The following is a 14,919-nucleotide window of genomic DNA, read 5'->3' as shown; positions in this document are numbered from 1 at the left end:
GGCCTGAACAGTCTCCTGAGGAAGGAGTGAGGGTATGCTCACCATACGGGTCCAGGGTGAGGGGCCAGGGTTTGGGGCTTGTCATTCAAACCTACCATTCTGGAATGATTCAGGAATAAATCCTAGCTAGAGTAGAGGTTGCTGAGATAAAATAATAATAATAATAATAATAAGCATGTTAAAACAAAGAATTATCTCACTTCTTCCTGTGACCCTGGGAACCCAAGACAACACTGTTCTGTGGTAATGGTTGCACTGTAGAGCAGTGTGAGAGCACAGTGGGGTGTAAAGGTTGTTTATAAAATGGCCCCTGTGTAAGCAAAGGCCATCTTACCATGGATTAAGTGGGGTAGAGTCATGGAAATATTATGTTCTTACAGTTGTGTGGCTCTATTATACATTAATTAATTTAGAAAGTACTAAGACCAGACTTTGTGATAGGCATTGTTATAGGCAATTGGCATACAGCAGTGAACAGAACAGATAAAGTCTTGCTCTTTAGAAATTTTATTATAGTGGAGTGAAGACAGAAACAAACAAACAAATGCAGTCATGCACTACATAACAGCATAACAGACCAAATATATGACGGCAGTCCCATAAGATTATACTGGAGCTGAAAAATTCCTGTTGCTCAGTTATGTCACAGCCACTGAAATGTCATAGTATAATGCACTACTGATGTAGGAGTAATAGAATATATGGCATAGCCTAGGTGTATAGTGAACTATACCATCTAGGTTTGGGTAAGTACACTTTATGATGTTCAGACAACAATGAAATCACCCAACAACACATTTCTCAGAATGTATCACCATCATTAATCAATTCATAACTAAACGTGTGTGGCGAAGACAGCTGCCATAGAAAAGTAAAGCAGAATACATACAGGGAATGTGGCTTGGCAAAACACAAGCTGTGTTTCTACTTTAAATCATTTTATAAATCATCAAAAATCCATTTGATTAATCTTAGTAGTTGTGATTGTTGAGGAAGATTTCATAATAGTAATGGTATCAATTCATCAAAAAGACATAGCAGTCCTACATATGTATGTAACAAACAACAGAACTTCAAAATACATAAAGCAAAACCTGTCAGAACTGAAAGGTCAGATAGAAAACTCTACAATTATAGCTGGAGATTTCAACAGTTCCTCTCAATAATTGATGGGCAAAGTACAGAAAGTCAGTAGGATATGTATGATTTGAACATTATCAACTACCTTGACCCATTAACATTTATAGAACAATCCAGCCAACAAACTGCATATTCTTTTCCTGTATACATGGAACATTCACTAAGGCATACCACATCCTGGGCCATAAGACAAGTCTTGATAAAATTTTAAATAACTGAAATTATACCACAGTGGAATTAAATTAGAAAAAGAATACAAAGATACCAGGAAAAATCCCCAAATATTTGAAACCAAAAACAAACATATAAATAACCTATGTGAAAGAGAAAAAAGTAAAAGAGAAGTAAATATGTTTAAGTAAATGAAAATATAAACATAGCACATTAAAATTTGTGGGATACTGTGAGGAGCTGCCCGAAATCGCCATTACAAGATGGCGCTGATTTCCGGTGGAGGGCAGGGCTGCTCGGTAACACGCCTGGGCCGATTAGGCAGCCACCAATAAGGTAGGAGCACGTCCTAGGCGAGGAGCAGTCTCTATATAAAGGGCGCGGGTTCCCTCGCTCGGGGTCTCCATTTTTGGCAAGCTTATGCTCTCCCTCTCAAGATGCATTAAAGCTGATCTGCAGAAGGATCCTTTGTGTGCCGCGTCGTTCTTGCTGGCGAGACGGTAGCGCGGGACATTTGGTGCCGAAACCCGGGAACTTGTGTCATCGTCAGCACCTTCGGAGACCCCCTGGAGACAGGGAGGATTCAGAACTGCAGGAGGGTAAGTTCGGAGAGGTATGCCTGTTCTTGGTCTGGGGTTAATCCGGTTGGTTTAAAAGGTTTTGAAATCGCCCGTTGGTGTAGTCAGACTGACGTAGATAAGCAGCTGCACCAGAGACCTGTGTGAGCCTCTAGTACGTAAGGGAACGGCGCGTCTCACAGCGCCTCCCACGGAGTGGGGTGCATTATGGGTTCCACTCAGTCCATGGTTACCGCGTTAGAGGCCGTGCTGAGACAACGTGATATAAAGGTAGGGGGCCGTGTGCTCAAAAATTTTGTAAAAGAGGTAGATCGTGTAGCGCCGTGGTTTGCTTGTTCCGGCTCCTTGACTTTGAGCTCTTGGAACAAACTAGGCAGAGACCTTGACCGCAAGTACGCGGAGGGAGACCTCCGTCAGGGCACCAAGACCATTTGGAAGTTTATTAAAAATTGCTTAGAAGATGAGGGCTGTAAACCGGTAGTGATAGTAGGGCAAAATACATTAGAGGAGGTCCAAGACAGCATGTCAGAAACTGAACGGAGTGAGAGGATGGGTACCCGCAGGAGGAGAGACGTCTCCCATAAGAAAAAGGGCCCTCCCGGTAAGTCTATGGACGAGGGAGAGATTCTAAAACAACAAAGTGACACTCCCGGCACATCTGCCGGTAAAGGAGGGATTTCAAAACCCAGACAAAAGTTGGAAGGGAAAGAAGGAGGCCTCTACCCTATGCAAGAGCTGGGGGCCTTAAAACAAGAATTAGAAGATTTAAATCTGGATGAGTCCGACTCCGATCCCCTCAGCCCTAGTGAGGAATCCGATTTGGAGGAGGAAGCTGCCAGGTACGAGGAGGAGAGATATCATCCCGACAGGCGGCGGAGACCACTCGGGGAGTGGAAATGCCGGCCGCCCCCAGTGGCCCCCGCACGGCCTGCGCCTTCGGCGCCTCCTCCTTACGTGCAGTCTTCTAATCCCTTCTCATTCCTCTCTGATAAAGTGAGGAAAAAGGTTCAAGCTGCCTTCCCAGTTTTTGAGGTTGAGGGCGGAGGGAGAGTTCATGCCCCCGTCGAGTACACCCAAATTAAGGATCTAGCAGAGGCGGTTAGAAAATATGGTGTAAATGCCAATTTTACTCTAGTAATGCTAGAAAGGTTTGCTGGTGTGGCTATGACACCCGCTGACTGGCAAATGTTGGCTAAGGCAGCGCTCCCTACCATGGGTCAATACATGGAATGGAAGGCGCTATGGCATGAGGCTGCACAAGCTCAAGCCAGGGCAAACGCTGCTGCACTGACCCCCGAGCAGCGAGATTGGACCTTTGATATGTTAACAGGCCAGGCCCCATTTGCCGCTGATCAGACGGCTTTCCCATGGGGTGCTTATGTTCAAGTTTCTAACACTGCCATTAAGGCTTGGAAGACACTCCCTAAGAAAGGGGAAACCCCGCCCTGGACGGGCTGCCAGTCCAAGAAGACGGGGTGGGCAGTGAAAAATCAATTTACCTTTTCGCCTTATATAGGAACCCAGTATAATGTTTCTTTTGCAGGATACAATTGGACATATCAAAACCCCACGATGGCGACCAGTTCAAACCCTTTTGATGTTTGGCTGTTGTGTGGGGTAAATGGCAGCTGCACGGACCTTTCACCGTTCGCCTTTTCAAAAGGCGGTGGTTGGGGAAATGCCTCTTTTGAGTGGAATGTGACTGAGTCCTTTGAATCCACTGTGTCCATAAAACAGCTTGGAACAAATTACTCTGTCCCGCCAACACCAGTTTGCCTTTATCCTCCTTTCATGTTTATTTTAACTAATATTAGTGATGAGAGGAGTCAGATTGCTTGTGATAACTATACTTGCTTTTATGCACAGTGCCGGAATGCTACGCTGTTCAATTTGGCCATAGTTGCTCGAATGCCTAGATGGATTCCTGTCCCAGTAGAAGCTCCCAATACTATGGTCTTGTTCAGGCAGAGGAGGGATTTTGGTCTCACTGCGGCAATAGTCGCCACCGTATCCCTGGCGGCGGGTGCAGCCACAGCTGCTGCCGTCTCCTTGACTACCACGGTACAGACTGCCACCACGTTGAATAATTTGTCCTCCGCGGTAACACAGGCCCTAAAAACACAGACTGCGCTAAACGCTCAGCTGAAGGGAGGATTAATGGTGGTTAACCAGCGGGTGGATCTTGTGCAGGAACAAATAGACGTTTTATGGCAAATTGCTCAATTGGGGTGTCAATGGAAATATTCAGGGTTATGTGTCACCAGTATCCAATATAAAAAGTATACCAAAGCTGCAAATTTGTCTAAACAATTATCCCAGCATCTTTCAACAGGTTGGACGAGAGAATTTGACAACCTGATAAACCAGCTGCGCATGGCCATTGTGTCCGTGAATTCAACAAGAGTGGATGTCTCCTTCGCAGCCGGACTGTCCTCATGGATTAAAACGGCCGTGTCCCACTTCAAGGAGTGGGCAGGAGTGATTGGGGTTGGCATGTTCTTATGTGGGGGAACTGTGCTCCTACTATGGTTGGTCTGCAGATTAAAAGCCCAGACCCAGAGAGACAGGGTAGTCATCGCCCAGGCATTTCTAGCCCTGGAACAGGGGGCCAACCCTGACGTTTGGCTGTCCATGCTTAAGGATTAGCCTGCTCTGACTCCCCTTCCCCCTTCCTGTTGGCTGGCCTCCCTGAAGCTTGTTCAGAGGAGTTCGCCCTTGCTCAAACAGGTCTATGTGTAACAACAGGCTCCAGTGTGTCCAGAGACGGGCAACTTCCCCCAGACTTGAACCAACCTAAGACATGGTGCCCGGTGGCGATAGGGTCAACCTATGACGGGTAAGGTCAAAGTCTGTGGAGGGACGACCTAGGACAGGAACGCTGGCTAATTTGTCCGCGACCGCCGAGCTTGTACCAGCCGCTTTAAATGATAAAAAAGGGGGAGATGTGAGGAGCTGCCCGAAATCGCCATTACAAGATGGCGCTGATTTCCGGTGGAGGGCAGGGCTGCTCGGTAACACGCCTGGGCCGATTAGGCAGCCACCAATAAGGTAGGAGCACGTCCTAGGCGAGGAGCAGTCTCTATATAAAGGGCGCGGGTTCCCTCGCTCGGGGTCTCCATTTTTGGCAAGCTTATGCTCTCCCTCTCAAGATGCATTAAAGCTGATCTGCAGAAGGATCCTTTGTGTGCCGCGTCGTTCTTGCTGGCGAGACGGTAGCGCGGGACAGGATACAGCTAAAGTAATGTCTAGAGGCAAATGTATAGATTTCAATGTTTATATCAGAAAAGAAGAACAGTCTAAAATTAACAGTCTAAACTTCTACCATAAGAAACTAGAGAAGAAAAGAGCAAATTAAATCTAAAGTAAACAGAAGGAAGGAAATTAATAAAGAACAGATATCAATGACCTAAAAAATGAACTCATAATGAGGGGAGGGAGAACCGCATTTTTTGAAAAACAAAACATTGGTAAAATTCTAGCCAGACAGATCAAGAAAACAAGAAAGAAAATTACGAACATTAGGAATGAATGAGGGAAACTCACCATAGATATGAGAAAGATTAAAAGAAAATAAGGTAATATAAAAGACTTCATGCTGCTGCTTCAGAAAAAAACTATTTTCCTTGAAAAAATAGGACATACACAATTATATTTCTCTATAACTACTGTTTCTAAGTGTACTCTTAATCATTTATAATAATTATAACTTTTAACCAAAGTAACTTCTACCTTGCAGAGAAAAATGGAGGGGATGTGGTGGGGGGAGATAATTGTGAACTGTCACAACTCAGCATTTTATCAGACTAGCAGAGCTCATGAATACACATAACACAACTTTCTACAGTTGTTAATAGCCCTTATACAACTTCACAAAGTGGCAAAAATGAACGTGTTCATTAAAACATAAGCCAAAGATATAACCTGTCTATAGCATATAAAAATAAAAAGCAAAAGCAAAGTTAAAATTATGCTTAATAATTAATATTTTACAATTCTAACTAACTTATTTAGTAGTGATCTAGGTATGCAATGACTTCCCACTGATTAGCCCAATACAATACCAATCCAAGATTTTAAATTATAATTATATAGATCTTGGACATTTATCGTCAACCTGACATATAACAGAACATAATTACTAATGAAAAAAATTCATCAGAATAAGTACTCAATTTGTTAAAACACAAATTTACATTTTTCATAAGAGAGCATTAAATAGAAGTAATGCTAGCTTATTCTATTAGTAAACCTATACACGTTTAGAAAAAACATACCTAAGTACAATAAAGATGTACGCTTGTATTGTACATAACACTGATAAATCAGAGAAGATACAACTGTTTTTATTAAACCAAATTATTAAAATAGTCTAGTTTGCTTAAGATTTACCAAAACTATATGAATTTGAATTCTTAAAATGTTTCTGAGCTGGTTGCTTTAACCATATTTTTTAATCTAGTACATTTAAATTTTTAGAAATTCCATTTCCTTATTTTCTGGGAATAACAGGCATATTATACTTCCATAAACATTCATTTATCTCATAGAACAATCAAAACAGGAATTCTTTAATTTAGATTTTATAATCTAAGTTAATTAATAATATCTGGATTTAGGAAAGTATTGTACATTCAGACAATGATAATCAGAGGCGTTTCAGAATTGCAAACACACAGAAACAGAGTTTACAGCTTTGATTCTAAAATTTCAGTCATGAGTCAAGAGTAAACACAGAAGCACAAAAAAATTCACCAGTTCAGATATCAAAGAGCTACTTTGCTTCTTGCTGGACACAACATTCCTAATTGATTTTAGCCCAGAAAGACAAAAGGTATACAAACAAGAATAACAAACTAGTTTCTCTGTAGTCTCTTACCCAACAGAGATTACATTGCTGTAATTCATTAATCCACTCATAGAGCTTACCAAATGGACAGATCATAATACCAAATTTCAAATCATTGCCACCAACAGAGGGCATTGACCTATTGGCTTTAAACAAAACAAGATAAACCACAAAATTAATACAGAAGAACATTAGAATTAGAAAAACATAGAGTCAGCAAAATTGTACTGTCATCTGGGAGCCAAGAAAAAATATGTCTGGGCTTTAAGCAGCTCACACGCCACACTTCTCTGGTGAAAAGTATAGCTGATTTTATTAGGAGAATCCATTCCACTTAGTGGAAGACCTCTAAACTTTTAAAAGACAAGTTTTAAAAAAGGTAAAATCATGCCTTTCATACAAATAAAAAAATGTGCTAAATATTTTATTTGACATATTAATCAATGAAGGAACATGGTAGACATTACAACCAGTTCAAATGATGAGATAGGAGGTGCTCAGCTTCCCTGAGGCTGGGTCTCAGGCTACTCGCCTCAGTCTCAAACCGCTCACCAAAGTCTCAGGTCCCTCCACTGGGCCTTGAGTTACTGTTGCATGTTGCACCTATTTTCAGCACCATGATGGGGAGATTGAGACCACAGGAGGCAAACTTGATCAATACCAGTGGTCGAGCATGTGCAGACTAGGAGTTGCAGAAGAGTTACATAACTGGCAACCACCCTGTTAGTTTAATATTCATAGGCAGCATGAAAATGTTAGGTAGCCAACTATAAAAGGTGGAAGCCAGGGCAAAATGAGACAGCAGCTCACTCTTGAACCTGCCTGCACTTTGCCTGTGAAACGTGTATTCTTTAGTCTTTCTATTAAACTTTCTTTCACTGTCTATTTTGACTCTGCTCTTGAATTCTTTCCTGCAGTGGAGTCAAGAACCTGGTAGGGGACAGGGTGGAAAGGTCAGTGACTCAACCTACCCCAGACCGTCTCCTCCAGCAACAAGGAGAAACCAAAACAGCACAGATTTATATGGAATAAAAGAATGTTGAAATGAATGTGCAAATAGAAGCAAAACGAGCTTCTTCCACAGTGGTAGAGAGAAGTCAATTGAACCTCTGCTGGTCAAGATAGAATTTGCATGTCTATTAACAAGAATTATTTAAATGTTACATTGCTATCAGTTACCTACAATTTACAGAGTCGTAAAACAGCTTCCACAGATTAGGAATCAGATACTACTCATATATTAGAGACAATGTAGTTTTCCACCTGGATACAAGTTTTTCCCATCTGTAATAGACACCTCTCCTCTGACACTAGAAGACATGAAATAGGGATGAGTGTGCATATAGGTAAGTGTGTAGTAATTACGAGAAATTAAGGAAGTTGATCTCTGACAGTCTTTGTTGTGTTGTTGTTCCTTCAGTGAAACAGAACATAAGGTTATCTGCTACAAATCAAGGGACCTGGTTGTTGTCCATGCACAAAAACATCTCATACCAGCCTTACCAGAGTGACTTTCTTGTTTCTTTAAAAGTAGCCATTAAAACACAGGTCATCTGGAAGGTATGCCAGATCATCCTCTGAATGCATCAGCACAGGCCAATCCTCTGAAAACTGTAAGAAGTTGGGTCTGGGAACCTATCACTAGCCAAGCTTGGGAAATACTGTTCTAGCACATTTTAGTTTATGGGGTTAGCTAGCAGAGCCCTGAAGAATAAAACCCAGACTGGTGAGTTTTAAAAGGTCCTTGAAGTTCTTTCTAGGTGAGACATTTAGGAGTCCTGGGGAGCCATTGTGTGCTACATGAGGGAAGGGCGTATGGCTATAAAAGGAAGGGAGTAACAAAGGACCCAGCCTGTGGGGAACTCAACACAAGCTTCACATAATGCACAGAGTGTCTGATAGAAAAGAAAGGAGGAGAGGGAAGAAAGAAGGATTCTGACGAGCCCAAAGCAGAACTTATAAAAGCTGAGAGCTGACAGGAGGGGAGAAAGAGAGAGAGAATGCAAAAAGAGAACTCACAGACGCCTGGGCCCCACTCAGAACAATTTAACCAGATTCTCCAAGGGAGGGCTCAGGCACTGATATTTTTAAAAGCTCGTGTGATTTCCATTCCTTTGGGTACATACCCAGAAGTAACAGAGAGCTTTGTTTTGTGTGTGTGTGTGTGTTTAATTGGTGGCTGACTGGTACGGGGATCCAAACCCAAGACTTTGGTGTTAGAAGGCTGTGCTCTTACCAACTGAGCTAACTAGCCAGCCAGAGGAACGGAAATCATCATATTGAAGGGACACCTGTACCCCCATGTTTACTGCAGCTCTATTTACAATAGCAAAGAGTTGGAACCAACCTAAATGCCCATCACTGGATGAGTGAATAAGGAAAATGTGGTATATTCTCACAGTGGAATACTACTCTGCCATAAAAAGAATGAAGTACTGCCATTCACAGCAACATGGATGAACTTAGAGAAAATTATGTTAAGTGAAATAAGACAGCACAGAAAGAGAAATACCACAGGTCCTCACTTATATGTGGCAGCTAATAAATAAATAAATAAATAAACAGACAAAGGGAATAAAAGATACAACAATCACAATAACACATAGGACTTTTCAAGAGAACGGAACAGAACTGAGGTTGCTGGGCTGGCAAAGGGGAGGGGGTGGGGGAAGGGAGAAATTGATAAAGGGTCACAGAAGTCTATTACTTCGTATAATGATAAATATACTAATTATCGTGATTTGAAAAAAATAAAAGAAAATAAAGAAGGAAAAGAAAAAGCTCTCGTGGTGATTACTACCTGCAGTCCAGGTTGGTAACCTCTGTTCCCCAGCTTGAGTTCACCAAGGTAAAATTGGTCATTGACAGTGTTGTTCTAAGTGACTCATCTCTTCCCTGCTAATGAGGATGTGAGGATTTGAGTTGTTTCTTCTTTTTAATTAGAGCAAAATTCCTAAAGAGGAAATGACTTGTAGTTTATGACTTTCAATTGTGTCGTATCACTGAATGTTCTCTTTCTATGAATGAAAACAAGGTGGACTTTCTATTTACCAGCGTGTGCTGTCCTGCTGCTGCAGTCAAATGAGCAGAACTCAGAAACGTGGTTGTAAAATGTCAGACGAAGTCTTTATTCTTTTCTTTGTAACCTATTGCAAATGGTATATGAACTAGTAATACTATGAGTTGTGTAGTGGAAACAGCAGTGGACTTGGCCTCAGAAGCTGGTAGAACCAGTGCCAGTATTACCTGGGGAAGTCACTAAACTTATCTCAGCTTCAGTTTCCCTCTCTGAAAAATGAGATAATCTTTTTGGAGCTAAAATGTCATTGTAAGATGCATCACCGTCTCATACACCACTAAGAAAAAGTAGTTGTAAATTTACATTGTTAATGTAAATAATTGGAATTATTATTGGTAATAAAGTCCAAATGTTCCAGAATATAAAACTAAAATTTTTTTCCTGTTAAAAAATCTAATAATCTGAGAAAAATCCTTTAAATAAATCTCTCCTAAAGCCAATTTGTTAGCAATGCCTTTTAAGACTCACCCTTCTTCTCAAATGGGTCAAATCTTAACTCAAGATACAATATTATTTAACTAAAGAGCCACCTAACTCATAACTTTCCTGTATGACTTCCAAAAGACACGATAAAGAACACTATCCCCCATTAAGAAAGTGATTGGAAATTCATGCATACCTTGTCGAAATACAAATGTGGGATCTTAAATATTTTTGAGTTTAGCAGAAGCCAACAGTGTTCTTTCGAATGTTGCAAATGTGTGGTGTTGAAGACTTGAGTTTGATTATAAAGGCATAAGGTGAACTGGGTAAACACGTTCAGTTCGTGATGTATGAAATATAGACAGAGAAGAGCAGGATGAGGGGAAAAGATGTAGGAGGAAAAGACTGTAGGGGAGGACAAGGGTTTGAAAAAAAAGACAACTGTGTAACAAAAATGACATAATGGAGTAAGGAAATCCAAGATGTTAAATTTGAACACCCCTGGCACGCTGTCCTACTAAGTGAGGCTTTCAGTAAATGTATATAGCTTGATAGAAAACAATATTCAGAAAATATCCAGAAAAGAAACATCAGCCTAAATTCAAACAAGTGAGCTGAGAGGGGAGGGGAAACTGGGTTTGCTTATCCAATTGATTCTATAGGAGAAAGTGTAACTGGAGAATGGCAGAGTGTGGGAGAAGTGGAGCCTAGAGACCCAGCACTCAGGGAGAGCATTAAATGGCTCCTAAAGAGCCTCTTAGCAGTGAGGAGACAGACACACAACGTGAATCTAGCCTTAGTAAGAAAGGTAATTTGTTAGATAGCCAGGCTGTGGAAAGCACCTAGTCACAGGATCAAATGATCCAGACTCAAACGACACTGAGATTCTTTCTTCATTTCTTTTCTGGGTCTTCTTTTAATTCTCTTCCATGATGCACAGAACTTGGCCACCAGAGGCCTTGAAATTACATCCTTATCACTCATAAGCCAAGGGTTAAAAACAAATCACCAGACCCTCTACCTGGAAAACACGCATGAACATATTCTTAAACCAGCAGGTGAAAGATCCATGGGAAACTTTGTAACAGCCAGACATCACACAGCTCATGCCGAGATGCAGTAAGAAGTACACACCCTACCAGTGAACCGTGCAGACTGGGGGAAAAAATTACACGGTTAGGTAGTTAGTCAGACATGAGCGGGTAGAGCAAAAGGGGAAAAGGAAACCAAAAGATTACAGACAGCCACCTGTCCCGGCCCACCCTGATCCGCCCTAGCCCGCCCACGAAATGCCCCTTTAGCGGTCAGGGCAGGATAAACTTCAACCACATTTTGGCCACAAACTGTTGGTGGGGACTCCCTGCTCCTTGAAGCATGCGCAGATAAACATATAATACCCTAGAAATAACCCCTGCTGCATTAAGAGAGCATTAGAATAAAATTAACATCGCGGTTTAACCCCCCTCCCTTGGGTTTTTCTGCATGCATTACGGTCAAGGAAAAATGGGGATATAACCCTTAGATGTCAATCAAAATGCCAGTCAAGACATGCGCAATAGGAAAAAGGGAAGGATAACCCTTAAATGTCAATCAAAACGCCAATCAAGCCAGCTTATGTTTATGCAAACCAGATAGATAAAAAGTCACAGACAAACCCCACGGGGCCACTCTCCACTTGGAGTTTGGGCCCAGCTGCACTCTGCTTAGGACTTGACCCGTGTGGAGGATACCAAAGTTAATAAAGCAAAGGTATTTCACAGGGCCTTATAGTTTAGCAAGGCTACAGCCCTGTAGTTTAAGGAGTCGCCTAACTTTTTAGTATTGCACATAGAAATGCTAAGCTTGGGGAAAAAAGAGAACTTTCCCAGGACTGAAGTCTCTGTTGTAGATAAAAAGATTGCAACACAGCAAAAATGCTTGCTATAAGGGCAGATGTCCTTGGTGCGGCTAAACCTTATGATGGGAAAGTACGACGATTATCTCATGGTTCTTTTTGTAACCACCTATGTTCCTTTTCTGTAACTTTCTTGCCTGGAGAATAAAAACTGGGAGAAAACCTGATTCGGGGTTATTTCCTAGGAATTCTTCTCTCTTGAAGGATTTGCCTGGAATTAACCCCTTCCAGGCCTCTCACTGCTCTGTAGAAATGGACTTGGAGTAATCTTTTGCGTCTCCGTCACCCTGGGAGAGGTGACAGACCCGTGCCTGTAGAGTGCATTGTACTTTCCTTTTTGCCATCGTTATACTCTTTTTTTGCTCTTTGCAAAAAAAGCTTGAGTTTAACTGTGCTTTGGTTTCTGACTCTTCATTAACGCGAAGCAAGAACCGAGGACAGCTGGCCATTGGGCACTGGCCATCCAGTAACAGAACCAGAATCTAATTAAACCTTTAAGGCCTAAACCATAAATTTTTAAGAAACATGGAGAATAAAGAGACAAGTTAAACAACATCATCAGTAAGAAATGAGCGAAATCCAAGATTTGTGACATTCCACGGAGCAAATATTCCTTATCCTCAGCATGAAGAGAAATGGAGGTGGGGACCTTGAGAAAATCATAGAGACCTAAGAGCATAGCAACGAAGTACGAGTAAATTGTGGGACCTTGTTTGAATCCTTAAGACAATTCGACTACAATAAGGCAACCCTGTAATAATCAAGGACATTTGAAGGAACACTGATATTACAAGAACTGCCTTAACTGCTTCAGTGTGACAACGACCGGGTGATTACTTTTTTTTTCTAGCAGCCTTACTGACAGAGTGTCTCCCTCTTGCCTGGGCCCCAGATGACGGCGCCGCCGCTCAAGGGCTGCATCCGTGCGATAGCTCCCGGCATGCCCTGCGGCGTGAGCGCGGCGGCCGGAGAACTCACGACCCCCGGCCTGGGTCCCGCGGTGGGGCCCCTTACCCAAGGTGCCCTGAGCGCTCATTTGCATGTCCCGCCCAACAGGTAAAGCAGACAGGTCAGGCGCGGCCAGCAGTCAGAGCACCAGACGTGCGAGCCTCGCGATGTGCTTCCGTTGCATCAAACTTTCCTAAACGCTCGAGGTGGACGGGAAGGCGCGCGGTTGGGTCACCGTAAGTAGGAGAGGCGACAGTTCGCCAAGCCTTATATAGGCTGTAGGCGCAAAGACTAACGTGCTCGCTTCGGCAGCACATATACTAAAATTGGAACGATACAGAGAAGATTAGCATGGCCCCTGCGCAAGGATGACACGCAAATTCGTGAAGCGTTCCATATTTTGTGCAGCCCCCAGAAGGTCGTTGGGCTGTTTCATTAGCTCCAAGAAAACGGGCAGTCAAAGCACCCAATACTGAAAATGTTATCTCTCAAGGCGATCTCCTCAGAGGAGAATGGAGCTGATGGGTTAGTCACACGTGGAACGTTGCGTGCCAATCCTTACTAAACCATTCCTAACTTAATGAGTCCTTAGTAAAGGAAGGGAGCAACATTAGTGCTCTTTTCTTGCACCGACTTTGAAATTCTCGGTCATTTTAGACCTGAACGTATACACCTTCTTTGACTTAATCTGCAATCTGCACAAGGGCAGGGACTGTTACCAAGGTGTTATCAGATGAGATCAGTGTAGGCCTGTGCCTCTGCATTCTGGAGCTCCACGACCAAGTGAACGCAGGTTGTCTGTTTTCATGTAGCCTCTAAGGAGTACTCAGAAATGCCAGTTTACATAAATCGGAGGGATTCTGTGATGTGAAATTTGATTAAGAAAAAAGTGCATTGCCCAATCTAAAAACAGAATTTAACCAATGAAAGCTTAGAATTGAGATGCAATGATCTGTAGTAACTTGACTGAAGCGCCACGGAAATGACAGGAGACTGTCGAAGAAGGGTTGCCCGAGCAAGCCGCTGGGAGACCAGCCGCGGCTTCAAGACAAACGCTTGGTCCCGCAAGCAGACCTCTTGAGCTAACTGTCCAAACCCCATCGTTTCCTGCCCAACGTCCAACCACCTTCTGGGGGCTGCACAAAATATGGAACGCTTCACGAATTTGCGTGTCATCCTTGCGCAGGGGCCATGCTAATCTTCTCTGTATCGTTCCAATTTTAGTATATGTGCTGCCGAAGCGAGCACGTTAGTCTTTGCGCCTACAGCCTATATAAGGCTTGGCGAACTGTCGCCTCTCCTACTTACGGTGACCCAACCGCGCGCCTTCCCGTCCACCTCGAGCGTTTAGGAAAGTTTGATGCAACGGAAGCACATCGCGAGGCTCGCACGTCTGGTGCTCTGACTGCTGGCCGCGCCTGACCTGTCTGCTTTACCTGTTGGGCGGGACATGCAAATGAGCGCTCAGGGCACCTTGGGTAAGGGGCCCCACCGCGGGACCCAGGCCGGGGGTCGTGAGTTCTCCGGCCGCCGCGCTCACGCCGCAGGGCATGCCGGGAGTCTCGCCATCCGTGCGGCTTCTGCAGAGCGACCAGGCGGTGTCTCCGAAGCCTCTCTGGGAGCCTGGAGTCGATTGGCCTGCTATGTCACTAGGGCCCCGGGTCGTGCACGGGTCCTCCCAGAAAGATATGGAAGGCGTCACCGATATTTCACCGATGCCGTCGGGGGCCTTGTGCCAGAAGGCTTGGCAGAAGTGAACCCAGAGTCCAGCCCTTCGAGAGATTCCTCCCAACCAGTCGACCTCTCAGTTCTGGGACAGTAGACAGTACAGTCTAGGTTG

The 14,919-nt window shown here is 43.4% G+C and overlaps 2 non-coding genes across 2 annotated transcripts; one reads left to right on the top strand and one right to left on the bottom strand.

Moving 5' to 3' along the window:
* Nucleotides 1–13,375: 13,375 nt before the first annotated feature.
* LOC134374154 (U6 spliceosomal RNA) lies at nt 13,376–13,482 on the top strand. The gene has a single exon (XR_010023030.1). It is a non-coding gene; the product is annotated as a U6 spliceosomal RNA (small nuclear RNA).
* Nucleotides 13,483–14,220: 738 nt separating this feature from the next.
* LOC134374153 (U6 spliceosomal RNA) lies at nt 14,221–14,327 on the bottom strand. Its single transcript, XR_010023029.1, has one exon. It is a non-coding gene; the product is annotated as a U6 spliceosomal RNA (small nuclear RNA).
* Nucleotides 14,328–14,919: the final 592 nt, after the last annotated feature.

The sequence above is a fragment of the Cynocephalus volans genome, chromosome 3, assembly GCF_027409185.1.
Source record: "Cynocephalus volans isolate mCynVol1 chromosome 3, mCynVol1.pri, whole genome shotgun sequence".
NCBI lineage: Eukaryota > Metazoa > Chordata > Mammalia > Dermoptera > Cynocephalidae > Cynocephalus > Cynocephalus volans.
The sequence above is the reverse complement of the archived record's forward strand: the minus strand, read 5'-3'. Positions and strand labels throughout refer to the sequence as shown.